Genomic DNA, 24,975 nt, shown 5'->3' with positions numbered 1-24,975 from the left:
TGGCTTCCCACCAGCGTTATTCTAAGCAAGGGCGGTCCAATGAGGGGGAGAGCCTATCAGCTAGCAAGCAGGGCGTTCGCTGAAGCCCAGAGGGGCCAAGAAGGAAAGCAAGGAGAAGGCCCACAGCAGCCGTCCACCAACTCCAAAAGGGGACCTTGTTGCTTGCTTTCCAGCTAGCTGCCTAGGCTAAGGAGCGCGAGGCCAGCCCTTGACTCCTCCCTTGACAGCAGAATAGCAGCACCTGGGCTTGCATTTCGCAGCATCGCTACGCCCCGCCCACACCGGCCCTCCGCGCGGGTCTCCAATCTGTGCAGGTCCGGATGGGGGCGCCCGCCCCTCCCCAGCACCCGCCCGGCTGCGGCCCACGTGCGCCCACAGCTGCCGCGGTGACAGCTGGCCCCGCCGGGGCGGAGACGGTAGGGAGGGGAGCAGGGTGGGGGGGCGAGGGCGGGGGCTCCGTGCCGCGCTGCCATTGGTCGCAGCCCTCGGGGGCGGGGGCGGGGCCGCGCCCCCGGCTGCCTTGTCATTGGCCACAGCGCCGATGGGGCGGCTCCCAGCGCCGCCGGCCGCGAGGCGCTGAACTGCGGGCGCTCTCCGGGCTAAGCCTGCGCCGGGCGTCTCGCTCACTCGCTCCCAGCTCCGCAGGCGGCCTGCGCGTCCTGACCACTGCGCCCGAGGAGGCCGAGGCGAAGGCAGGAGCTGGCCCTTGGCTCCGTGGCCAGCAAGGCTGTGGGTAAGGCGGGCGGCGCACGGCGGGCGGGCGAGCCCCACGGGGTGGGGGACCGTGCCAGCCGAGCCTGGACTCTGGGTCCTAGCCGGCGCCCGGGAGGGTCAGGTGCGGCGGCAGCATCTCCTGCCTCAGACCCACCGGGCACCCGGCGAGCAGGTGGCGCTGCTCGGGAGGCCGGGGCTGCCCCGAGCCCTCGCTGAACGGCTTAGAACGAAATAAAAAACCTCCCACCGTGCCCGGAACTACCTCTTCCTCTGCCCGCCGACACCCAAACCCGGCAACGCTAAGCCTAGAAAAACCCCAACCGTCCACGCGGAGTGGGCGCAATGCGCCGGCGGTGCCGACCTGCCAGCCGGGCGGAGGATGGTCTGCAAACTTAGCTTCCCAGGATGTGGGCTCCGCGCCGTTCACGCTCTCTCCTGGCTTTTCACTGACACCCCTCCCTCCCCGCCGTGTTCCCCTCCCTCCTCCACAACAGGAAGTTAAGTGGAGCCAAATGTCAGTGGCCTCGCCGCCTGCGGGCTAGGACCGGGTCTGGGGCCGTGGTGTGGCCCTGGGGGCCGGCATGCTGTGGACCCCAGCAGCCCTCGCCCAGCCCAGGCCCAGGGGGACCCCTGCCGGCGTCCGCGGCGCCCACCTGGCCTGCCCGAATGGCCTTGGCCTTGGGGAAACGCAGGGTCCTGCCCGCAGCCCCCGCCGCCGCCGCTGACCTGGTGTCTAGGCTGGAGTCCGTGGGGTTAACTATAATATATCCTGGGCTCACCTCACCGCCGAGGCCAAGCTGGGAAGGGCTTTTTTGCTGGATGGGGAAGAGGCGTGTTGAAACCAGAGTAAATGTGCGCCTCCCGTCCGCATTGTTTATTCTGAAGCCTGGGTTCGGGAAAGCCAACAAGCTTTTGTTTGGAGGTGTGTTCCTTAGGCTCTGTAAGGGCCCTTGGGCTGCACGTGGACCCTCTTGCTGTCAGTCTTGCCTGATCACTAGAGTCCTCCGTGGTTCGGTTGAGGGGTGAAGTCACTAATCGGCCCCCTGTTGGCCCTCGGATGTCTGCAGGGGACTGGTGGGGGTAAGGTTGGGGGTGGGGGGATCGGGGAAGGTGTCCTGGCACCTGCACCAGCTCTGCTCCTGTCCCCTTCCCAACAAGTGGACCTCAGTTCTTCAGGGCAGCTCACCTGATGCTCTGGAGACTAACTGCAGCAAAAATTGACCTTCAGGCAGAGAGAAGAAAGGTTTATTAAGTCCTGGCTGGGAGACAGGTCCTGCCCTGTGGTACTTGTGCATTCAATTTCGTGATTACGCTCCCAGAGTTTTACCTTCCTCGCTTTAGAGATGGGAAATAGCCGCAGGTAGGGTGAGTGCCCAGGGTCACACAGAAAGTGGCCGAGCCAGGATTCAGACCCAGCTTAGCTTTGCCAGAGCCAAGGCCGGTGCTCTTCTTGTTGCCCCGTGGCTGTGGAAGGTGGGTGTCCCGTGGCATGATCATGGCCCTGCTGTGTGCGGATGGGGGCTCCTGGCCTCCGAAACGATTCAGGGAGTGCTTCTTGGTAAAGCACTTGGCCAGACTCAGGTTAGCCCAGATTGTTCAGCCTGCGGGTCCCTTTGCCCACCCTGTCCTCCAATCAAGGCGAAGGCTGGTGTTTGTCATGTGATGGGAAGGGATTGGCTGGTGTTTGGAGCTTTTTGAGGGCAAAGCTTGCCTATGCTATGGACGGGTCTCACCTCTGAGAGTTGGCTTCTGGGATGGTCTAATTGTGTTTGTTAGCTGAAATAACCTCTACCTTAGGACTGATTTCAGGGTTGTGTTTTTTTTTTTTTGTTTTTTTTTTAGTGTGTGTGTTTTTTTGGGGGGGAGGCGTTGAAGTATACCAATTATGATTATAAAGTGATTGAGAGTTACAATCTGAGCATACCTTCATAAAAAATGACATCACTTTTTATTTCTATCTCCTTCCTTCTTTAGGACTAGGGCTCTGGCTTTCGGCTTATCTCTCTCTTCTAAAAGAAAGTCATGACTAGCTTACTACCAACCAGTTACACATTTATTTATATCTCCAGGGAGAGGCCTGAAACTAAGTGTGTATGTATGTATGTTTGTGTGTGTGTGTGTGTGTGTGTGTGTGTGTGTGTATGTATGTGTTAGGGGTGGCAACCTTGTGAAAGGCTGTTTATTTTTTATTTTTAAATATATTTTTATTGCTTTTAGAGAGGAAGAGGGAGAATGAGATAGAAACATCAATGATGAGAGAGAATCATTCATTGGCTGCCTCCTGCACGCCCCCTACTGGGGATTGAACCCACAACCCAATCATGTGACTTTGGCCAGAATCAAACCTGGGACTCTTTAGTCTACAGGCCAATGCTCTATCCATTGAGGCAAACTGGCTAGGGCATGAAAGTCTTTTTTAAATTTTTGATTACAGTTGCCATACAATATTATATTAGTTTCAGGTGTACAGCATAGAGATTAGACATACATTTTAGAATGATCACCCCAAGTCTAGTACCTACCTGACACCATACATAGCTATTACAAAATTATTTGACTATCTTCCCTTTGCTGTACTTTTTAAATCACCTGGCTATGTTAATAACCCAAACAGTTACACTTTAGCATAAATCAGCTTAAGGACCAAGGCTGGTTGTAGCTCTGGTCATTGGAAACCCATTCCTTGCAGCTGTAAGAAGCAGAGGAACTGGTACACGCAATCCCTCTCTGCCTAGGATTGGCTTGTGTCTATTCTCTCCACCACATCTGGGTGAGCCTCCCAGCCATGGCCTGGCCCTTTTACTCCCTGCCACTGAAGGGTAGAGGCCCTGCCATCTTGACAGAGAGACTTGACCCTGGAGAGAGGGTATGGGTGCAAGAAGGTTTGAACTGAACATTGCTAATCTTTGAAGTCCTCCCCAAGCTAAGGATCACTGGTGTTCAGAGAGTCGAGAAATGAAATACAGTTCATTGTGCTGGGACTTTTTGTTCTTTATATCATTAGATTCCCCACATTAGCCCTTTGAAGAAGTAAGTAGGATTATTTTCATTTTGCAGATGAGGAAACGGAGACTCAGAAAGGTTAAAAACTTGCTCCTATCGCACAAGCTAGTGAGCAACCAGGCTAGGATTCTGGCCTTGTCTGCTTGAGAGAGGTCTGTGTGGTGAATTAAACACCAAGGGAAGCAGGAACACTTTGTGGCCGTCCTCTGAACTTGGAGGTTTGATGAGTACAGCTCCCCAGCTGTGCTTACTGTTTCCCACCTTATATTGTCACCTTACATTTTATACATATATATTTCCTTATTGATTTCAGAGAGGAAGGGAGAGGGAGAGAGAGAGAGAAATATCAATGATGAGAGTGAATCATTGATTGGCTGCCTGCTGCATGCCACACACTGGGGCGCAAACAGATCATTTGTCCCTGATCGGACTCAACCTGACACCCCCTCAGTCCACAAGCTGATGCTCTATCCACTGAGCAAAACCAGCTAGGGCCTCACTTTACACTGTTGATGAGTTCTTCGACTTTAAGTGAAATGATATATTATGAAACCAACTTACCATAGACTAATTGATAAAAGCGACAGTTAAGTTTCTCAGTCATTCCATCAACATTATAAAGAACCAACTTTTAATGAAATGACATTATTCAAGGACCTGCTGCAATTATTTGTGAATGTGTCATTAAAGATATCCAAACACTTGGCAGCTTTATTTTCTTACAAATCCTCTTTGCTCCATATTCCCTCAGTGTTTATGCCTGTCTTTATTAGGATATCCACCATGATGTATTGCAGTCCTCTACTTAAAGATGTTATGCATATTTTCAAACAGAAAAATGGAGAGAATAGTACAAGGAGCCCCATATAAACATTACTCAGCTTCAACAGTCATTGAGATTTCAAGATTATGCCAAGCTGGCACCCTGCCCTCCCCCCATACCCCTTCTCTCCCTCTCCTCCCCATTCCTCTTCTTTTTTTCTCCCCCCTGTTCTTTCTTCCTGAGGTATTTTACAACAAATCTTTGATATCACATCATTTTGCCCCTAAGTAATCTAGTATATATCTATTTTAGAAAGAACAACCTCTTTCATACCATCTTGTCACTATTGCATGTAATAGGATGAGCGGTGATTCTTTGGTCTCACCTGTCCATACTCAGCTTTCCTTGCTTGTTTAAGTCAGGATCCAGACAAAATCTGTGCTGCCTTTGGTTGTTAGTCCCCTTGTGCCTATTTTAGCCTGGAGCAGCACCCACTCCTCCTTACCCCCCCCCCCTTTCAGCCAGCCGTTAGTCTTTGTTTTAAGTGTCCGTCTCCCCCACTGGGCAGTGAACCTCTTGCGAGTGGAGTTGGCTTTTCTGCCATGTGGGTCCAGCACCCTGTCTGAATGGGGCAGAGGCTCCCTGAGCATCTATCTGCCCAACTGTGTCCAGGCCACTCAGGAAGTGTGTTTTGAATGAATGAACTTCATCATGGTTTTGTGTGGCTGCCTGTGCTTGTGTTTAGATGAGAATTTTTTTAAATTTATTTTTTAAAGATGAGTTGGCTTGTGTGTGGACTTTCCTCAGCATATATCAGTCTGTAAACATCCTGAAACAATAAAATTATTTGCTGTGCTCACCCGAGCTTTTCTGGTTTGTGGTGGGGAACAGCCTCATTTGTGCCCTGATCAGCAATGAGGTCATTTCTGCCCGAGCTATGAATCCCGGCTTACTCAGCCACACGGATTACTGCGACATGACCCAGACCCTTGGCATCTGGACTGCAAGGAGAAGGCTGTCCACTTCTCTTCCTGTCCTCTCTCTGGATGGCACTCCTTCTCTGGTGCCTTCAGGAGCCCTCTCTCACCTGCCGCACACCTGGGTGCATTGGGCAGCCTTTCTCAAATCATTCTGACCTGCAACCAGCAGGTCATGACAGAAAATAAACGCGTGACCCTTCAGTGTGTGGCCAGAATTTGAGATGAAGTGATAGTACCACTGCTGGCACTCTTGTTTGACTTCTAATGGAGGGGACCAGAGGCTCAAGAGGGGAGAGAAAGGTGTGGTTCCTCCCCTTGATAATGAGCTTCACACCTGATTCCCTGGGTTCCACCCCTCCAGGTGCTGGGCACCCAGATGGACCTCCTCTGACCCACCCTGACCCACCCGCCAGGACCTGTCTTGGTAGATAACCCTCAAATGAGGAGCTGCCTTTTCTTTTTCTCTTCCTCCTCCTCCCCCTCTTCCTCTTTATCATTTTTCTCAATAGGAGACAGTCTTTTCCACTGGGCTGAAATAGAACAAAATGTTTTGTCTTTCTGGATGGCAAGGCTAGAATTGATCTCCCCCTTCCCCCTTTATCTTTTGCTTCTCCAGTACTTTTCCAAAATTTTTATAATAAAAGTATTTTATTTTTCTAATGGAAAACCCAAATACTTGTGTGTTTTTTTTTTCTTTAAAAAAAAAAAAGACCTTCCTTCAACTGATTTGGATGGGTAGACAAAATTATACATGCTTTTGGCACAACTTATACTTGTGGATGAGGTCACAGAGCCATTGGACTTTGATATTTACTTTATTTTATGATATTATTTTGAAGAACATTGCTGGCCTTCTTAAAAGTTAGGAAGTAAACAAAGCTGGAGCATAGGAGATGGGAAGCTAAGATACCCGTGTAGCCTCGCCCTCTCTCCCATTCTACTTCCTCCCTTTTCTTCCCAAGGATTACATGTTATTTCCCCAACATGAAATTGTTCTCACAGGCTCCTGGTTCTGATTTCTTTTTTTATTGAGAGAGGCTGAGATTCAGAGGAAGACAGTATGACATGCTGTGTTAAGACAAGGCTGGCAGGACCGAGCTTCAGGCTCTGATGACCCCCACCTCTGTCCTCTTGGGAAAGTGCCTGAGAGGCAATGAGCCTGGTCACCTCACTTTGGGGGGCTCTGATCCCTCCCCCTCACCATTTTTTGTTTTCCTCCCTGTGTCCTCCCCAGAGGTAGAAAACATGGCTGCGCTGTGCTGATAAGGCTCCTCCTTTCTAAAGCACGGACCATCTGGTCTCAGACACTCAGAGCTGGCGGGGGTGATAGGGGGCGTGGGCCCTCTGGTCACAAACAGACCTCATTGCATCACCGTGGAATCTGATGTTTGAGACGTTTCCTTTTTCTGTCAGCTGTTGAGGAAGCGTCTATCCCTGTGCCCTAAATGAAGAGCCTTTGGTAGATATCAGGTATGGTATCATTTCTTAATTGCAACTGCTCTGTACCCATCCATGCCTCTCAATATTACCACAGCTCATCTCCAAAAAACCTGCCTATCTATCTCCATGGCAGCTGACTGAGTGGTGCGTGTGGATGCTGCTAATGTTCTTAGAGTTGGAATTTTTAGTGTGTTCCTTTAAAATTATTTATTTATTTACTGATGTGTGTGTGTGTGTGTGTGTGTGTGTGTGTGAGAGAGAGAGAGAGAGAGAGAGAGAGAGAGAGAGAGAGAGAGAGAAATATATATCAATTTGTTGTACCACTTATTTATTCATTCATTGGTTGATTCTTGTATGTGCCCTGACCTGGCATGGAACCTGCAACCTTGACATATCAGGATGATGCTCTAACCTAGGGGTGTCGAACTCAATCAGAGAAGGGGCCAAAATCTAAAATCCAGCCTAAATCGCGGGCCGAGTGGTTTACTGAACAGTCATAAACTGTCATTGTGATGGAAACGCAGCGGAGTGCAGTGATGACAGCGCGGTGCGGGCCACATTGCAAGGCCTGGCGGGACGGATTTGGCCCATGGGCCTTGTGTTTGACTCATGTGCTCTAACCAATTCAGCTTCCTAGCCAGGGCTTTTAGTGTGCTCTTTATTTGCACTTGTGTTTCTCTTCTCTGAGAGCCAGGGTAATTCCCCACCCTAAATCCTCTCCTCCCAAGGGCTGTCCAGCATTTGCATTTTCCAAATTTCTCTCTGGGGACTCCAGAGGTAAAGGCAGGCCCAAGAACAGAGCTTTGTCTCCTGCTGGGTTGGGACTTAGGTTTTGCTCCATCTTGGACAGTCGGGGATGCCCGTTCAGCTGGCTGCAGGAGGAGGGTGGCAAGGAGCTGGACAATGGCTCCTGGTTCCCAAGCTGCCACAGCAGCAGGCCTGTAGAACGTTTGCAGGCCTGAGCTCCTGACACACCTAGTCCAGAGGCCTAGGAGGCAAGAGTGGGAGTCTAAGGACATCCTGTTCTGGCCTTGCCATGTGGTGTCCATGTGTTAAGATATGGCAGCAACCTTTTTGCTCTCATGACTCTGAATGACTGGCCTGGGCTACTTATTTGAGTTCTGACTATATCTGATAAAGATTTGTAGGATTTCAGGGATTAACCTTGCGCCTGGGGCCAGGAAGATGAGGTGTAGCACTAGATGAAATGCCTAAAGAAAATGTAGTTGGGGCATTTGGTCACTAAGGAGAGTTGCTCCCTGGAGCAGAGTGGGTGCAGGGTCTGCCAGGAGCACTCTGTTGGACAGCTGTTGTCTCCAGGGAAGCGGAATGAGGGGCTGAGGTATGGTGTGTAGAGTTCATGGTTGCTATGAAGTCAGGGTGCTGACATTCCAGTATCAGGACAGCTGGGCTTTTGCACAACTTGATCTGAAGGTGATAAGAGTCAGGAGCTCCCTGCTTGGAGGAGGGAGGAATCTGACAGCAAGATGAAAGGGAAAACAGAAGAGAGGAATAAACAGGGAGTCTGGAAGGCCTCTTTCCAGACCCTCAGGGAGAGCAGTCATTCTCTTTCCTCAGGGAATGTCCTGGGGGGCTCCTGCAACCACAATTGCATAGATGCATATTACTCACCCACACTCATCTATATAGATGCATGATACTCACCCCACACACTTGCACATATGCATAGTACTCACACATGCACACCTGCATAGACACATGGTATTCACCCCCACACTCAATACATTGATGCATATAAAAAAGTCCCCAAGAACAAAGGGAATTTCAATGAAAAATAAGTCTTTTTTTCTTCCCATGTCCTCCAGCCCTCAGTACTCTTCCTTAGTGGCATCTGGTGTCCCATTCTCCTGAGGGTCTTTCCAGACTGAGTTGAGACATGTCTTTGTACCTGCGTTACCCTTTGTGCCTCTTCAGGCCTCTTGGGGAGCAACCTGGATGTGACACAACAGGGCCCTTATATGTCCTGATTTTAGGGCTGCTGAGACTCAGCATTTGCATGAATTGGCCAAAGCTCAGTCCTCACCCTACTTAGTCACCCCTCCCCTTGAGGAATATCCTTGTGTTAGATCTGTGGGTAGAGAGTCTGTGTCTGAGAATAAACCTCAGAGGAATGTTCTGGATGCACATGACCGAGGCAGAAGCAAACAAACAAATGTGCCGAGAGAGCCCTGGGTTCACATCCAAGCCATGTTGCCTTGGGCCAGTCAGCAAACCCTAGTATTTTAGTCTGCAAAACAGAGGTATTTACACTGATCTCAAGGGTAGAGATGAAGTGAAAATATGTGTGAAGTGCCCAGTTTATGTAGGAACTCTGGAACATCCGTGCTTTTTGTTTTGTCTTTCCCTACGTCTGAAGAGTGACCCATTTTCAGAATGAATGGCATTGGCGTGGGATCCTCTGGATGACTTCCCGGAAGTCCTTTCAGTGGGTCCCTGAGCTTTACTCCCTCGCAGAAGGCAGCCAGTCTTCCATTTTCTACCACGTTAACTCCTCCCCACCACCTCCTCCTGCTTGTGGGGAGCCCAGCCTCCATCCTCCCCAACCTCTCCATACCGCCTCCTGCTCTATCCCTCTGCCCTCCCATCCCCCAGCCGCACGGGTGAGGGTGAGCCGGATGCTGTGGCCACTTGGGGAGGACTCCCGGCTGTTTATAAGCCGTCTCTGGGGTGTTTATGTTGTAATCTCTTCAGAAGCTCCTCGCAGATGTCTGTTTATTGCTGAAAATTCATCTTTATCTTCAGCATGAGAGAAGAGAGGAGCGGTTTCTAAAAACCTTTTTTTTTTTTTTGCATGGCCACACAATACAGCTAAGATTGCTTCCCCGAGTTCCATTCTTCACCATTCTTGCTCTCGACCGTTCTGAAGCCCTTCAAATCCGGCAGAGAGACCTTATATGTCCTGATTTTAGGGCAGCACTTACATTTGGCAGGCGGTTGTAATCTCTTAAAAAGGTAGGTCAGAGAAGCAAAGGCAACCAGCCGACTCTGTCTTTTTCTGGGCTGGGACAGATGGTGTGAATGAGAGGAGCATTTCTGTGTCCATAGAAACCCACACCTTCCCCTACCCTGCCTGCTGCCTGCTGATTGGCCGGGAGATCCTTAGCGGTTCCTTTCCCTTTGGACTCAGGGAGGCTCTGGGTAAGGAGGGAGTGGAACAGGGGTAGTTTCAAACGTGCTGACCTCCTGGGAGTGAGGAACAGGCGGGGCCATGAGCCACAGAATCTTAATGTCAGATTGGAAGGGGCCTCTGGGTTCCTCCAGATCTCACTCCTGCATCTTGTTGTACCTACAGGGAAACTGAGGCTCAGGGGGTTCTTGATATTGAGCAGAGGCCTGGGAGGAGCAGATCCTTGTTCAAAGTCACCCAGCCAGGTCTCAGTCAGGTCTTTTCTCCATCTATCTTTTCTGCCCTGCCATGATCCTGGGATCTGTCTCTAGCTGCTCTGCCTGTGGTTCTGAAGGACAGAGCCTCACCCCCTAAACCCCTTTCTAACTGCTCTCCCATTCTTTGAATTTAGGTGTATACGCTTGTAGCACTGGTTTATACAAACATTTGGTGCAAGGTCTTTCCTTATCAAAACTACCATCCCTAGAGCCTTGGGGCCTGAAATTCCTATCTTTGTTTTTAGCCATTTATATATACTTTAACTAGGAAGGACAATAGATATTAGTGTATCTCTTTTTGTCTGTCAGCCGAGAGCTGAGCCTTGAGAGAATGGGGGATGAGTTATCTGGGAATAGGTGAAGGAGGGCATAGAAAAACTTGTAAATAGGGTGTTGTCAGGGCAGGCATGGAGTACCATGGCCAAGGTTCCGTAGCTCACAATGCACAATGTCCATGCTGGGGGCATTGTGATGAATGGCAGGAACAGAGTTCATCTAACTCATAGAGGGAGGTGCATTAGACGAGCTCACTGATGCCTGCACATCAAGGCAGAGTATGCATTGTGCTTTGGAGAGTTGCATAGCGTGGGGAATCAGGGGAGACTTCCTGGAGGAGGTGGTACTTGGTTATTGAAATGTGTAGGGAGTGGCTATAAGGTCAAGCTTAATTATGCTAAGAGGGCTGTGCCCTCTAAGCTGGGACTTGTTTGTGGCTTTGCCAGGCCCTAGAAGATGGAAGGACCTCCATAGGCAGAGATGGGCAGAGGTACAGCACAAAGAGACGTGGGAAAGTGAGGTGGGTTCAGGGTGCCACATGGTGAAAACATGAGTCTGCCTAGGGAACCCGTGGGAGCTGAGGCTGGAATCAGGCTAGCCCCGAATGCTGGGCGGGCACATGGCCCTACCCCAGCAGGCAGTGGGCAGTCATTGGAGAGGGATGGTCAGAGCTGTCCTTCAGGCAGACCAGCTTGTGGGGGAGTCAGGATGAGGGATCTGTCAGGAGGTCTGCACTGCCCTCCATGCTTTGGATGTGTACACTGACCAGACAGCATCTGTTTATCAGGACCAAGGAGGGCGTGGGGAATGGGGGCTGGGGCATGGGGGTCAGGTAAGGCTGGGTCCCCATAAGGCCTCATCTGTGTGCTGGTTTTGCCTGCAGCCCTCTGTATGAAGAGGGTCCAAAGGGGCAGTTCTGTATTTCAGTTTAGAAGGAGAGCAGACCATCTGGAACTCCTCAGTTTGGGTCTTAGAATATGGGACATCTGTCACTTTCTGTGCCACTAAAGGGGCCTGCTCTGAGCTCTGGCAACTCTGTCCGCTATAGAAAATGGTTACTGCCCCGCCTCCCATCATCTTCCTGCAGGATAAGCCTTCCTCGATGATCATTGCCCTTCCTCAAGGTCAGTTTGAGGGGAATGAATAGGGAGTCAGGTGCTGAGCCCCTGTGGGGGTGGGTATCCATGGATCAAGAGCTGGAGTTACCTGCCTGCATGTGAGTGAGACACCCACCAAAGCTAGGATGGAACAGGAATCCAGGGCCTCCCTCCTCCTTTGTCAGAATCTGCTCTCCAGGCATCGGATGCTCCAAGCATTGTGGGCCATGATCTGAAATGACGGATTCTCCCTTCTGTGGTCTCATAAGTACCCAATATCTCCTGCAGGTGGGTCCTGCCGTGGGTCTCTGGTGCACGCTTTGAGTTTGCTTCCCCAGAAGGAGGAAGCTTGATCTTACCAGTGGACCCAGGCTGGACTTGATATCACCAGGCAGCTGGAACACATTGCGGGGGTCAAGCGGGTATCTGTCTCCCAGCATTTTCCCCAGCCCTGTGGCACCCTGGCCCTGGGGAGGGAGCAAAAGCTGAGCTCGGCTTCCGCCTGCACCAAGTGTGAACCTGGCAGGTGGGAGGCATGGCAACCTGGTACGCTTGCGGCTCTGATATTTGAGCAGGGCTGCGGGCACCTGTTCTCTGCCATAGATGTCTCAGAAACACCCTTGCTTTCTGTGATGGGATAAATCGCTCCTGCAAGCAGTGCATGTCACGGGTTGAGTGCCTGTGGGAGCTGCTGATGGGGGGGAGGGGGGGCGCGTACTGTAACAGCTTTCGTCTTTGTTCTCCTAGCATCAGTTCTACTAAAATGAGACCAAGTTAGTTCATTGAGGGATTGATCAAGTGAGCACTCCATTCGTTCTGCCAGTCAAGACTTCTGCAGTTTCTTGTATTTGAAGCCCATTTTGGTTCAGAGCCGCTAGCAAAGCTTGGGCAAGCCGCTTCTTTTCTCTAAGTCTCGAGTTTCTGTTCTGTTGGCCTCGAGTTTATCTTACAGGGTGTCAGTGAGGATTAGATGGGGCGCATAGCACCCCTGATGGTGCCTGGCACATAGGTGGCCTCTTCCTCTCTGGCCCTTTCCGAATGGGCCCACAGGAGGCTCAGAGCACAGATGTGGGCAGGGTTCCTCTCAGGCTCCCATTGGGCAATGTTCCCTAAATGGCTCTTACCCTTACTAATGACTTTTAAGAGAATGTCTCAGTTAAAGCACCAAGAAAACACGATGCCTTTCTCTTCATGAGAGGTCCCCTCAGTCAGACCTTGGAGCAGCTGGGCCGTGCCGACCTGGGCTTGCACGTGCTGGGGTGACCCTTCCATCTTTGGACGGCTCCTCCTGTCACCTCCCTGATGGCTCCCTGTGGCTTCTGGCATTTGGTTCCAGTGTTTGCTCCTCGAAACCACTAATTTCTCCTCCACACGACAGCTCTTTGGACATTGTTTTTAAGAATCAAATCTATGATACTATCAATTAGAAGATGTACTATTATTTTATTCATAAGAAAGAAAAAGTGCTTCCAATTCAACTGTGCAACCATGCCTTGTTATCACTTAACATGTTTATTTTGTATTTACTGAAAGTGTTCTTTTAGAGCTTAGACCTATGCTTTCATTCCATATCACTCTTGCACGTACATAAAAAGGAAAATAAATTGGTTACGGCAGTGGTCGACAAACTGCAGCTTGTGAGCCACATGCAGCTCTTTGACCCCTTGAGTGTGTCTCTTCCACAAAATACCACGTGCCCTAATTAAGTTAATAACAATGTACCTACCTATATAGTTTAAGTTTAAAAATTTTGCCTCTCAAAAGAAATTTCGATTGTTGTACTGTTGATATTTGGCTCTGTTGGCTAATGAGTTTGCCGACCACTGGGTTACGGCATTTCTAAAACTTTTTCACTTTCAGAACCCACTTACTTTTTGACTCAGAGACACCCATGTGGTTTTTGTATACATTCTTATATTCTGGTAAAGTAGTGATGTCTTTCTTAATCTCTGTTGTCTCTGGAGTTTTTTCTAACTTCTGCTCATTCTGTAAGTTTTGGTGGTGATGCTTTCTTCACTTTTATCAGGAGGTATCTAAGGAAGGTTTATAGTTAGCAACCAGGACTCACATTTCTTCCTGAAATGATCCTGAAGTGGGGAAGGTGGCAGTTGTCTAGATTTGTCAACAGTCAGATTTCCACACGACAATGGAAATGAGGCAATGACAACTGCACCACAGCTGCATCCGGGCCCTGGGGGATTGCTCGAGGTGGGGAGGCGGGGGGGATTATACGATACATTCTGCTTTCAGACGTTTTATCACTGAAAAAAGTTGCATCTTCTAATTAGTGAAACATAATATTTAAAGACAGCCCTTTTGTTCTCTCTTGAGTCTTCTTTCAGATTAACCGCCTATGATGTAGGCTCTCATAGGGCTTTTGACCTTTCCTTGGTTCTCCTCTGAACAAACTCCAGTTTGTTCATATTCTAATACAGTGAGGGCAATACCCAGGCCCTATATGGTATTTGTGGTGTGACCACAGCATTGGAAGGAAGCTGTCACCTCCCTCCTTTAGGTCATTCTCTTAATGCATTTTTGCTGACATTATTTGACATGTGGTGTTGTTGGTAAGCTGCTTCTCCCCTGGCCTAAATTGTGTATGGCTTTATAATTTAAAGGCAGAGCCTCTGTTTTGTTCACACCTGATTCAGAACAACCGTTCCTGTTGAATGTCAGGTTGTTCACTTCAGGGCAACTTATTCTGTTGAGCTCTTTCAGGATCCTATTTGTGTGCCTTCCATAGCATCTCCCGAGTCACTGATAAAATGCTTATCGGGAGGGAGGCCTCTGGCACACTGCTCCAGTCCTCCCCTCAGGTGCCATGAGCTCTGATCTTACTTTGGGAAAGGTAGATCCCTTGCCTAAGTCTCTGTCCTTTTGCTTTTCTGACCTGTGACCAGATGCCTTCTTGAATCTAGATGTGCCAGTTCTCCACGGATCACCAAGCATCCTATCACAGAACGATCCTATCCTTGATCTCACATGCTCTGTTCCCAGAGGCTCCACGGCTGCTTCTGGGTGCCCCTGCTGCCCCACGGGGACTCGGTAGGCAGTTCAGTCGCACCTGCAGGTTTCTTTCGCCCTTATCAAGGAAACCTGGTCACTGAAAGTATCTAAATATTCTTTATAGCCCTGACCGGTTTGGCTCAGTGGATAGAGCATTGGCCTGTGGACTCAGGGCTCCCAGGTTCGGTTCTGGTCGGGGCATGTACCTTGGTTGCAGGCACATCCCCAGTGGGGGGTATGCAAGAGGCAGCTGATGGACGTTTCTCTCTTCGTCAATGTTTTTAACTCTTCCCTCTCCCTTCCTCTCTGTAAAAAATCAATAAAATATATTTAATAAATAAATAAATATCCCTTTATAAAAACCAAGCCCCTCCTCCATCTCAGCTTCCAGCTTCCGTTCTCATCTCAGTATTGGATCTTTACTTGTCAGTCTAAGAATAGCTCTCTCTCTCTTTTTTTAACCAATGTCACCCCAATCAATTTAACAGTTTTTGAAAAGCATAGCTTTTTTTTGACAAAGGCCACCATGCACCCAGAGTGGGAGCCGAGACCCAATTTCCCAGCACCCTTTATGCCTCTAGACCACTTGGCTCAAGACAACCCCTCCCCCCAAACCTTCCTCCCCCTGGGGCCTGTGGTGCAGCCTCAGCATCCGGGGCTTGCCTCCTCTGGGGGACACTCTGGGGCGGGCCCTGCTGATGTCTCGGCCTCCTTGGCTGTGCATCCTTCTCCTGGGATGAGACTGCTTTCTAACAAGGCGTTTCTGTGCAACCACATGGCTCCTATTCTGTACCACCTAAGAGCAGTTACGTGAGCCAAGACTGGGGTAAGGGCTTTGCAAACGTGAACTCATTTCATCCTTGAGCCAACCCCATGAGGTGGATATTGTCATTATTCCCACTTACCGATGAGGGAATTAAGGCTCAGAGGGTTTAATTGACTTGCTCAAAATTTCATAGCTGGAAAGAGGAAAGGGTGAATTAGAATCTAGTCAGTTTGCCCCTGAGTCCAACTTTCAATCATTGCAGTCAGTTGCCCACTTCTGAACTTCCCTCTCCGTCCCCTTCTTCTCCTGCTCTTCCTCCTCCTGCCTTTCCATCCCATCCCCCTGTTCCTCCCTCCTTCTTCCCCCTCCCAAGTGTATAACTAGAATTGCATTTCAGAGTCTGAATCATTTATTTTCTCAGTGTCAGGTCCCAGAGCCCTTCTATTCCCCCAGCCATCTGAGTCTGTTTTCTTAGAGCCTCAGGCACCCACTTCCCCTTCTTTGATCTCACAAACTTCAGAGGAAATGATTGCTTGTCCTCCACAGTTTCTGTGTCTCTCGGTCACCCATCGGCCATAACCCATAGCCATGGGAATTAGGTTAGTTGTTCCGTTTCTAGGGACGCTTCCTCTGTCTTCTGGAAGATGCAATGCTCAGCGAGGCCGGGTGGAGCTTTCAGCTCCTGGGCTTCCACCGCTGTCAGGGGGGGTGATGCCCCTCAGCCCCATCCCCAACCACCAGAGCTCTTCTCTGATCGGCCTGGGGTCTGGACCAGCAGCAGGCCCGTGGTGTCCATGGTGGCTGGACCTTTGCACCTCAGTTCTCTCTTTACACATGTGTTCTCCAGAATTATTCCCTTGTCTTTGAATCATGAGCTTGCCACACAGACAAACATCTTTTTTGTTATGTAGGCACTCTGTTTCTCTCTATTTGAAGTCCAATTCTTTATTTTTTTAGTTAAAAAAAAAATTTTTTTTAATTGATTTTAGAGAGAAAGGCAGGGAGAGGGAGAAAGTAATGTTTATGTGAGAGAGAAATATCAATCAGTTGCCTCCTGTAAGCACCCTGGGCTTATGCTCTGACCAGGCATCGAACCATTGACCTTTTGGTGCATGGGACGACGCTCAGCCAGCTGAACCACACTGGCCAGGGCTGGGGGTATGTGCTCTTGACCAGGAATTGAACCCATGGCCCTTTGGTGCCAGGTGATGCTCTATCTGCCCAGCTACAACAGGTAGGACCCAAGTCCATTTTTTTTTTTTTTTTTTAGAGGATAAAAGCAGGTCACCGAGAAATGCGTAAAGAAAAGAATCCGTATTATATTTGCATGTGTATACATAAACATCATCAGGGAAAGACACAGCAACTAATACTAGTGGTTGCCTGTTTCAGAGTTGGGACCAATTAGGGAGATGGGGCCAAGAAGGGGGACAGATTTCCTATGTACTTCTGTGCTTTCTGATTTTTGAACCATGTGAATTTGTTTTCCTGTTCAAAAATTTAAAAAGCAAAGATAATCTGGGAGTCCGGACTGTCAAACTGTGGAAGGAGTAGGACTCACTGCCTCCTGCCACCACAGGGACCTCAGTTCCCAGGCACAGGGCTAGGCGCAGCCTCCTCATCTTGCAGCGGACACAGGAGACCCTCCTTTGGTGGCTGCATGGCCGCACCCAGAAAGGGTCTGCAGTGAACAGGCCTCCTCCCTCCTCCCTGGTTCACCTCTCTGAGCTCAGAAGTAACTTGAGGTTTCTCAACCTTCGGTGATAATCTCAACTTACTGTGCGCTGGTGCACCTAAAACTTACACCCTGGTTTCTTCCCCTCTGTTGAACTCCGGTATTTAAGGAAATTGAAACACTGAACGTATGGGTTTGCCTGGAACTGTGTACTTTTCTTCTCCAGACCTGTGGGACCTGACAGATCCTTCCTCTCCCAGTCATACTCACCTGCTCAGCACAGGGAGTGCCCTTAGAATGGGTCTGACACCCTTTGACAACACAAGCCCATGACTGGGTTTGCCGATAACCGATAACCGAGGTCAGAGCAGGGCCTGAAGGAAAAATTCAGGGAATTGGGAGAAGCCAGTTCCGGTGCCTCTAATTGAGGAAGTGACCTGCTTAGGAAGGCGGCTTGTTTACCTTGGGCAGTTCATTGAGAAGCATAGATTGAGCACCTACTGTGTGTCCTAGGCCCCGTGCTGTGGGAATGACAGTGTGGCTAAGGCTCAGTCTTTCCTCCCAAAGTGTTCACAATATACTTGGAAAAACGAGGCACACGTGTTTTAAAAAAGTAACAGGAGATTCTGGTAATAGTTCAGTTCATAGAAGGCAAGTCACATGGTAGTTCATGACTAATTTCCATATGACTGGCGGAGACAGCATTGGGTGTGGGGAGTGTTTTCTAGGGGTTGAGGAGGGCTTGAAAGCTCGCTAGAGGAGGAGGAGGAGGAGAGGAAGAAGGAGGAGGGGAAGGAGGGTACATTTGATCTGGATCTTAAAGGAGAGATGAAGGGCCAGTGGATAAGTAGGAGGAAGAAGAGAGCATCCTAGTGGGCGTCAAGGTCAGGAGGAATGGGAAATGGCCTGGTTTGAAGGTGGGTGGAGGGAGCTGAGGTTGGGCAGATGAATTTAGGACTGATGCAGACAGTTTTCAATACGACAGAGAGCCAGAGAGAGAGTGTGTGTGTGTGTGTGTGTGTGTGTGTGTGTGTGTGTGTGTGTACAGAACAGAGGTGGGAGGATCAGGGCCCAGGATCTCACAGGGAACTCTTGTAGATCCTAGGGAGGATGGGCAAGAAGGGGTTTGGCCTCCAGACATTTTAATCTAGGCATCCCCAGCTGGTCCTCTAGAGATGTCCTCAGGAGCAGAGAGGGAGGCCAGAGGCATGCTAGCCCTTCCCCCGTCATTGCACATTTTCTTCTTGGGCATTTTAAATGCCTACTCACTCATTCATTCTGCAGGTATTTGTGATTCTTAATGGGTGTCAGAACCTGTTCTGGGAGCTATGATTATAGCAGGGAAAAAGAAAAACCAGGGTAAAATCCATTGTCACATGGAGGGGAGACAGTAAACGGGTAAGTGAAATGTATAAGGCCAGGCGATGAGAGGTGGGTGAAGAGCACTGCTGAGGGAAGAAGACAAGCTGTGCTGGGTGGGAGGAGGGTAGCAGTTGGGGAGAGGGCTGTAATTTTCTATAGGCTGGTCAGGGAAGGCCTCCCTGACTCACCCTGTTGCTGGGACTTGTGAGCTGGCAAGCCTGGGGCCATAAGAGAGTGGGCCAGGCCAGGCAGTGCAGGGACTTCGAGTCCCCAGGGGGATCCTCTTCAGCCCACTGGCTCTCAGCTCTAGGCAGCAGGGAGCCTTGGAGTGTTCCTGAGCAGAAGAGCACCATGTCTGGGAAGGTGTCCCTAGTGACTTTATGGAGGATAGAATATAGGGAATGAGGCTAAGGTCCCAGGAGGAGATGATCAAGGCTTTGAAAAGTCCACTGGTTTGGCACTTCCTGCCTGGGCATGGAGGGGCAGGGTGAGGGAGCAAAATCCGTGGGGCAGGGTGAGGGCAAGAGCAGGTAGTGGCAGAAAGGGAATGGAGGCAGGGCTTAGGCTGGAGGGTTCTCAGAATTTGGCGCTTGGGGGTTGGTTAAACAAAGGTTGCTATGACTTTTTTTTCATTAGTTTAATATAAGTGTAGTGCTTAAGAATGCAGGCTCTGGGTGTGAATCCTGCCTACCGTATTTTCCAGCATATAAGACGACCCCTAATTTTACAGTTAAAACATAGGTTTAGGCCTATATTCGCCGTGTAAGACTACCCCCCACTTCCGAGGCAACACCAGTTCTTTTTTTTAATAGACCACCTCTCTGACTCTGGCCAATCTGAGCAGGCTTTTTACTAGAACACAGTGTAGCTTTGGGTACAGAACATGTACACTGTGTTCTAGTAAAAAGCCTGCTCAGATTGGCCAGTCAGAGAGGCGGTCTATTAAAAAAAAGAACTGGTGTTGCCTCGGAAGTGGGGGGTAGTCTTACACGGCGAATATAGGCCTAAACCTATGTTTTAACTGTAAAATTAGGGGTCGTCTTATACGCCGGAAAATACGGTAAGTGACCTTGGGCTAGTGACTTAACCTCTGTGCCTCAAGCTCTTCATCTGTAAAATGGGTGATAAATAATACTTACCTTACAGGCATGTGTTTGAGAGGTTCAAATCCCAGCTCTACCACTTCCCAGGATGAACTATTAGATTGCTGAGTATAGAATCCTTAGAATAGTGCCTGGCTTATAGTAAGTGCCTGTTAAATATTAGCTTATTTGACCGTCGGCACTTTCTCTCTCTCTCTCTCTCTCTCTCTCTCTCTCTCTCTCTCTCTGTGTGTGTGTGTGTGTGTGTGTTTGTGTGTATGAGTGAATAAAACGAATGTGTTGGACATATCCTTTCTGTTATCCTGAAGCTAAGTCAAAGGAAGAGAATGATACTTTTAAGGATGAAATGAGATAATGGATTTAGCTTAGTGGCAGATGAATACTAGTTAAAAGTCCTACTAACTGGATAGAGCATTGGCCTATGGACTGAAAGGTCCCAGGTTCGATTCCGGTCAAGGGCATGTACTTGGTTGTGGGGACATTCCCAGTAGGGGGTGTGCAAGAGGCAGCTGATCGATGATTCTCTCTCATCGATGTTTCTAACTCTCTATCTTCTCCCTTCCTTTCTGTAAAAAATCAATAATATATATATATATATATTTAAAAGTCCTACTATTACCACTAGATAGTCTCATGAAGAAAATGACTGTCACGTGGAAATGCTTTGTAAGGCCATCGGATTCAATCCTTATTTATTGAGCCTGTGGTGTGCCAGGTGTTGCCCTGGACATGTTATTTCCTTTTATCTTTGCAACAGTTGCCCAAGATAAGCAATTAACCACATCTCACAGATGAGGAAGCTGAGGTTCAGAGAGGCTAAGATTTGTCCAACGTCACAGAGCTCGGAAGTAGCAGAGCAGAGATTTGATGTTGTTTCTCCCCGCCCCCCCACCCCCTTTTAACACTGAACTACCTTATATAGTAAGAACAAGTATTCCATGAATGTTCTGTTATGTAAATATACATCCATATTTAGGTTCTTACGTCAGTCTCCCTTGGTATTTGGTGCCCACATGGAGCCTTGGGAGTTAGAGACATGGCCAGCCTTCAGGACGGACCAGGGACAGTGTCTGAGAGCGGCAGGGCCAGGAGTCAGCAGCCTATGGGAGGAAGAGGCCCTGGGTGAGTCAGTGCCTTTTCTCAGTGACTCATCCTGCAGGCCTTATCAGAGCCTTTCAGCCTAACAGAGTTCGTCAGAGACCTATCTTGGTTGACCCAGCCCCTGAAGTGCTGGAGGAGCAGAACCTGATGGGTTCAAATCCCAGCTCTACCACTTCCCAGGTGTGTAAGGCCAACACAGAAGTGAATTTCTTTGTGTCTCCCTTTTGTCATCTGTGAACCTTTCATAAGGCTTCATAAGAATTAAAGGAGATGAGCCATGTAAATACTTAGAACTGCCTAGCCCATAGCAAGCACACAGAGTTATTATGATAACAGTTATTACAGCATAATAGTATAAAAGCCTCCCCTGACCTGGGAGGCCAGAGTAAAATGTTCCATCTTCCCTGCATAATTCCTCGGGTATCACATGTGGCTTTGCCTTATGGGAATGTGGGTGGATCTCTGCCCTTACCAGAGCAAGTGCTTAAGACCTGGGGACAAATTGGTCTCAGTCAGTGCTTTTTAAGTTCCTAGAGATGTGTGCCTTGTCCAGGAAGGTGTAGAAAGAAGTTTGAGGCATGGAATGGATTCCTAGTTCTCCTTTTCCCTTCAAGCCACAGTTTCTTTCTTTTTTAAAAAAATATATATTTTATTGCTTTTTTTTTCAACAGAGAGGAAGAGAGAGGGATAGAGAGTTAGAAACATCATTGAGGGAGAATCATTGATCAGCTGCCTCTTGCACACCCCCTACTGGGGATGTGCCCGCAACCAAGGTACATGCCCTTGACGGGAATCGAACCTGGGACCTTTCAGTCTGCAGGCTGACCCACTATCCACTGAGCCAAACCGGTTTCGGCACAAGCCACAGTTTCTGACCTGTGTTCCCCATCCCCTAGGAGAGTGGTCGGCAAACTGCGGCTCGAGAGTCACATTGCTGCTCTTTGGCCCCTTGAGTGTGGCTCTTCCACAAAATACCACAGTGTGGGCGAGTCTATTTTTGAAATGGCATTAGAAGAAGTTTAAGTTTAAAAAATTTAGCTCTGAAAAGAAATTTCAATCGTCGTACTGTTGATATTTGGCTCTGTTGACTAATGAGTTTTCTGACTACTGCCCCAGGATTATGGAAAATGCCTGCTATTTCTAAGGGTGCTTTACAGTTTGCAAAGCATGTCCACATTCATATTTTGCTCTGTGTTCACAGTCTTTTTGTGTGGGCATTGGTTATTAGCCCCATTTAATAGATAAGGAGGTAGAATTAAGTAATTTGCCCACAGATGCCCAGGTGGAAGGTGGGGAAACAGGAACTGCCTCTCCCCCCGCCATCATCCACCCCTGGAAGCAGTGGTCTGGAAGCTCAGATTGACCATCTGCCAAAGCCTCTCCATCATTCCCCCTTGTCCCCCTCCTGCAGAGGGTTGAGAGGAGCCCATGTCACCAATCCTGCTCCCTCCTCCAGGTCCTGTTACTTCCAAAGAAGCACACAACAGTGGGCTTGAACTGAGCCAGTGATCCTAGTTCCTTAAATCCTCACCATTCACATTTTCCCTTCTCTGAGGGCCTGAGGCCTAGCCTAGGACTCTGTCCTCTGGGCTTGGTGGGGAGTTGAGGCCGGGTAGCTTTAGCATGTGGAGTAGAGCCTGAGCACAGTGGCACCCTGGGGAACCTGCAATCTGAGGTGGAGGAGCCCAGAACCATGTCTTCCCCCAGGAGGAGCCCAGAACCATGTCCAGAGTTCAAGGAGTTGCTAGGGGATGGGGGTAGGGAGCGAAGGAGAGACTGTGGGGTGTGGTGGGGTGGGATGGGGTGGTGGAGCACTTTCTCTCCAGGAGGCCAGCAGGCAAATGACCCTTCCAACCAAGGTGGGACCAAACCACAGGCTCCAGGGCTTATCAAGCTAGTTCCTTAAGCGGAAGAATCTTCTGTGTAGTTCAGCCCAACAAGAGGTCATTTAAAAATGTGTCCCAACAGGTGTGAGGAATGTGACTTCAGGTGAGAGAGGGACCTGGCCATGAGGCACTCATGTCCTAAGGCCTCATTAATGGTGGTGACATTGCGTGTGTAGGGCAGCACGCAGATTCCTGGCATCCTGGAGCTTGGGCTAGAATCTGTGGGCTGGGCACTGGCAACACCCTGCTCATCGAGTTGGGTTCTAAGCCTGCTGTGTGGAGGGAGGGACTATTGGGCCTTTCCATTCATGGGTCTCAGTTCCCTCCGCGGCTATTCTGTGACCAAAGGAGCAGACACAGTAGCGTGTCGGGTGTGGGTGAGAAAGATCCCAGGAGGAATGGCCGCCACGGTAATGGCTCAGGGGGTCCATTCCTCACTCAAGCCAGTCCCCCTTCTTTCTCCCACCAGCCTGGCCAGTCTCCACTGCTGTTCTCTGCCCGCCTGCCTGGGTCATCCCTGCCTCCAGTTCTTTCTTTGTTTTTCCCAGCAGGCAGTGCTTTTCTTCTCTTTTTGTCTTTGTCCATCCTTACCCTGCAAGACCGAAATTAGCCCTTCCTGCTTCAGAAAGGCCCCCTGAACTCTCTCAGCCCAAACTCCCCTCTTCTCCATATGCCTCCGGGTGGAGAGCCAGTCGCCCCCAGCTCCACATTTACATGCCATGTAACCAGACAGCAGGCAGTCAAGCACAGACTAGAACTATGGAGTCGACGGGCCTGGGGGTACGTTCTAGTTCTGATTCATATGAGCTGTGTGACTTTGGGGAGATGCTTTGATTTCTCTGACTCTCAGCACCCTCATTTGAACTGGAGGACCCCTGCCCCTGCACCCCTCACAGGGAAGTTGTGAGAATCTGGTGAAATAATCGATGCAGTGCACTTAGCGCGCAGTTCCTAGCTCATAGCAACTCTAACACGCCAGCCGTGACTGTCCTTTGACATGTATTATCTATGAGTCCACACCCTGGCTGTGTAAGGAAGACAGCGTCCCCCAAAAGGGAGCAGGGGAGCCTCGGAGTGATGACTTATCCACGGTCTCAGCACTCTGCTCTACTGCCTCTGCTTCCAAAGTCCAGGCTCCTGCTCCCCAGGAATTCTTCACAGTCCCCGTCAGGACGCTTGGCAAATGCTCAGCGAATGATCTTTCCTGGCTGGTTTACGGAGAACCATGTTGGTGGGGCAGGAAATGGGACCCCTGAGCATTCCATCCCTTTCAGATTTCAGACCCATCAGCTTGCCCACGGATCCTTGCAGGGGCGGTGCACACCACCTCGACACCAGGCAGCGCTGGGCAGTGTGGCACCAGCTTCACACCAGCCAGGGAATGTGGTCCCAAATCCTTCCCCGAGGGGACGCCAGCCAGTTCCTTTTTATGTCTTTGTGCATTGTTAAGTAGCAGAGCATACAGTTATAAAAAGACAAGGAGAAGCAAGGGAAATACCTGTCTGGATAATCCCCCTCGGCCTGAACCCCGTTGCTGCGAGACAAAGAGACAAGCCAGTGGCTGGCTCGCGGGCTCGGGACAGTGTGTGGCCCTGCGTGTGTCCTTCGGGGTTGTGTGTGTGTGTGTGGGGTGGTGGTGGTGGGTGAGGCCTCTTTGGAATGGCTTCCTGTGTGCCCCCGCCCCTCAGGTCCAGCCCACACCCTGCCAAGGGTGGCTGCTCTTGACATCATTGTGGTCAGGATGGTTTTTGCGTCCTTTCAGGTCACTGTTTCCACTTTTTCTCCAGCAAAAGTTGGAAGCTGCCACTTTCTTCTCCTGCTGAGTCTCCTTTGGCACCCGCTGAAGTTTGCGTCAGCAGGGTCCTCACCGCATGCGTTGCTGAGTTTATGCCTGTGCTGGCCTGGGTGCAGGCCCCCTGGGGATGAGCGAGAGAATGTGTGCGCTCATTCTGTTCACCCGTGGCTAATGATGCAGGAGTGGAGGGTGGGGTTTGGTTCTTCGTTTTTGGTACCAGCCAGGGGTTTGTTTTTGTTTGTTTCTCCAAAACCCTTTAAAGCACATCTGAAGACAGAGCTCCTTTTCCTAGAGGGAGTGGCAAGGGACTGTTAGAAGACCTGGAGGTATGGGAATAGACCATCTTTGGGTGGTGGCCCACAGGTGGGGAGAAAATGGGAGGAAGCAAAGATTACAGTTTAGCACAATGCAATGTATCAGCCATTGTAGTTGTACTTGTTAAGTCAGAATCTTTTAGTAAAGCTGTGGAGAAATAAAACAAATACAAGTCCCCCCCCCGCCCCCCAAAAAAAAAAAATCTCTTCATGGGATTCTGACAGGCATATCCAGCTAAAACCCATGGATAAATGCCATCTCATTAGCATTGCACTGACGCTCTTAGAG

General features: G+C 49.7%; 1 protein-coding gene across 10 annotated transcripts in view; it reads left to right on the top strand.

The window, feature by feature from the left end:
* Window positions 1-542: 542 nt before the first annotated feature.
* MICAL2 (microtubule associated monooxygenase, calponin and LIM domain containing 2) overlaps window positions 543-24,975 on the top strand; it is a 195,337-nt gene continuing 170,904 nt past the window's right edge. For 3 of the 10 annotated variants that reach the window (XM_045577658.1, XM_036427856.2, XM_045577656.1), the window contains exon 1: window positions 548-733. The gene's annotated coding sequence lies outside the window, so the exon portion shown is untranslated. Of the gene's footprint in view, window positions 734-24,975 lie in introns of all 10 variants that reach the window. The other 7 variants (XM_045577654.1, XM_045577653.1, XR_006740833.1 and 4 more) reach the window with 5 other exon arrangements.

Source organism: Pipistrellus kuhlii, unplaced genomic scaffold (genome assembly GCF_014108245.1).
Source record: "Pipistrellus kuhlii isolate mPipKuh1 unplaced genomic scaffold, mPipKuh1.p scaffold_m20_p_9, whole genome shotgun sequence".
NCBI classification, from domain to species: Eukaryota; Metazoa; Chordata; class Mammalia; order Chiroptera; family Vespertilionidae; genus Pipistrellus; species Pipistrellus kuhlii.
This window is presented reverse-complemented; position numbering and strand designations above follow the sequence as displayed.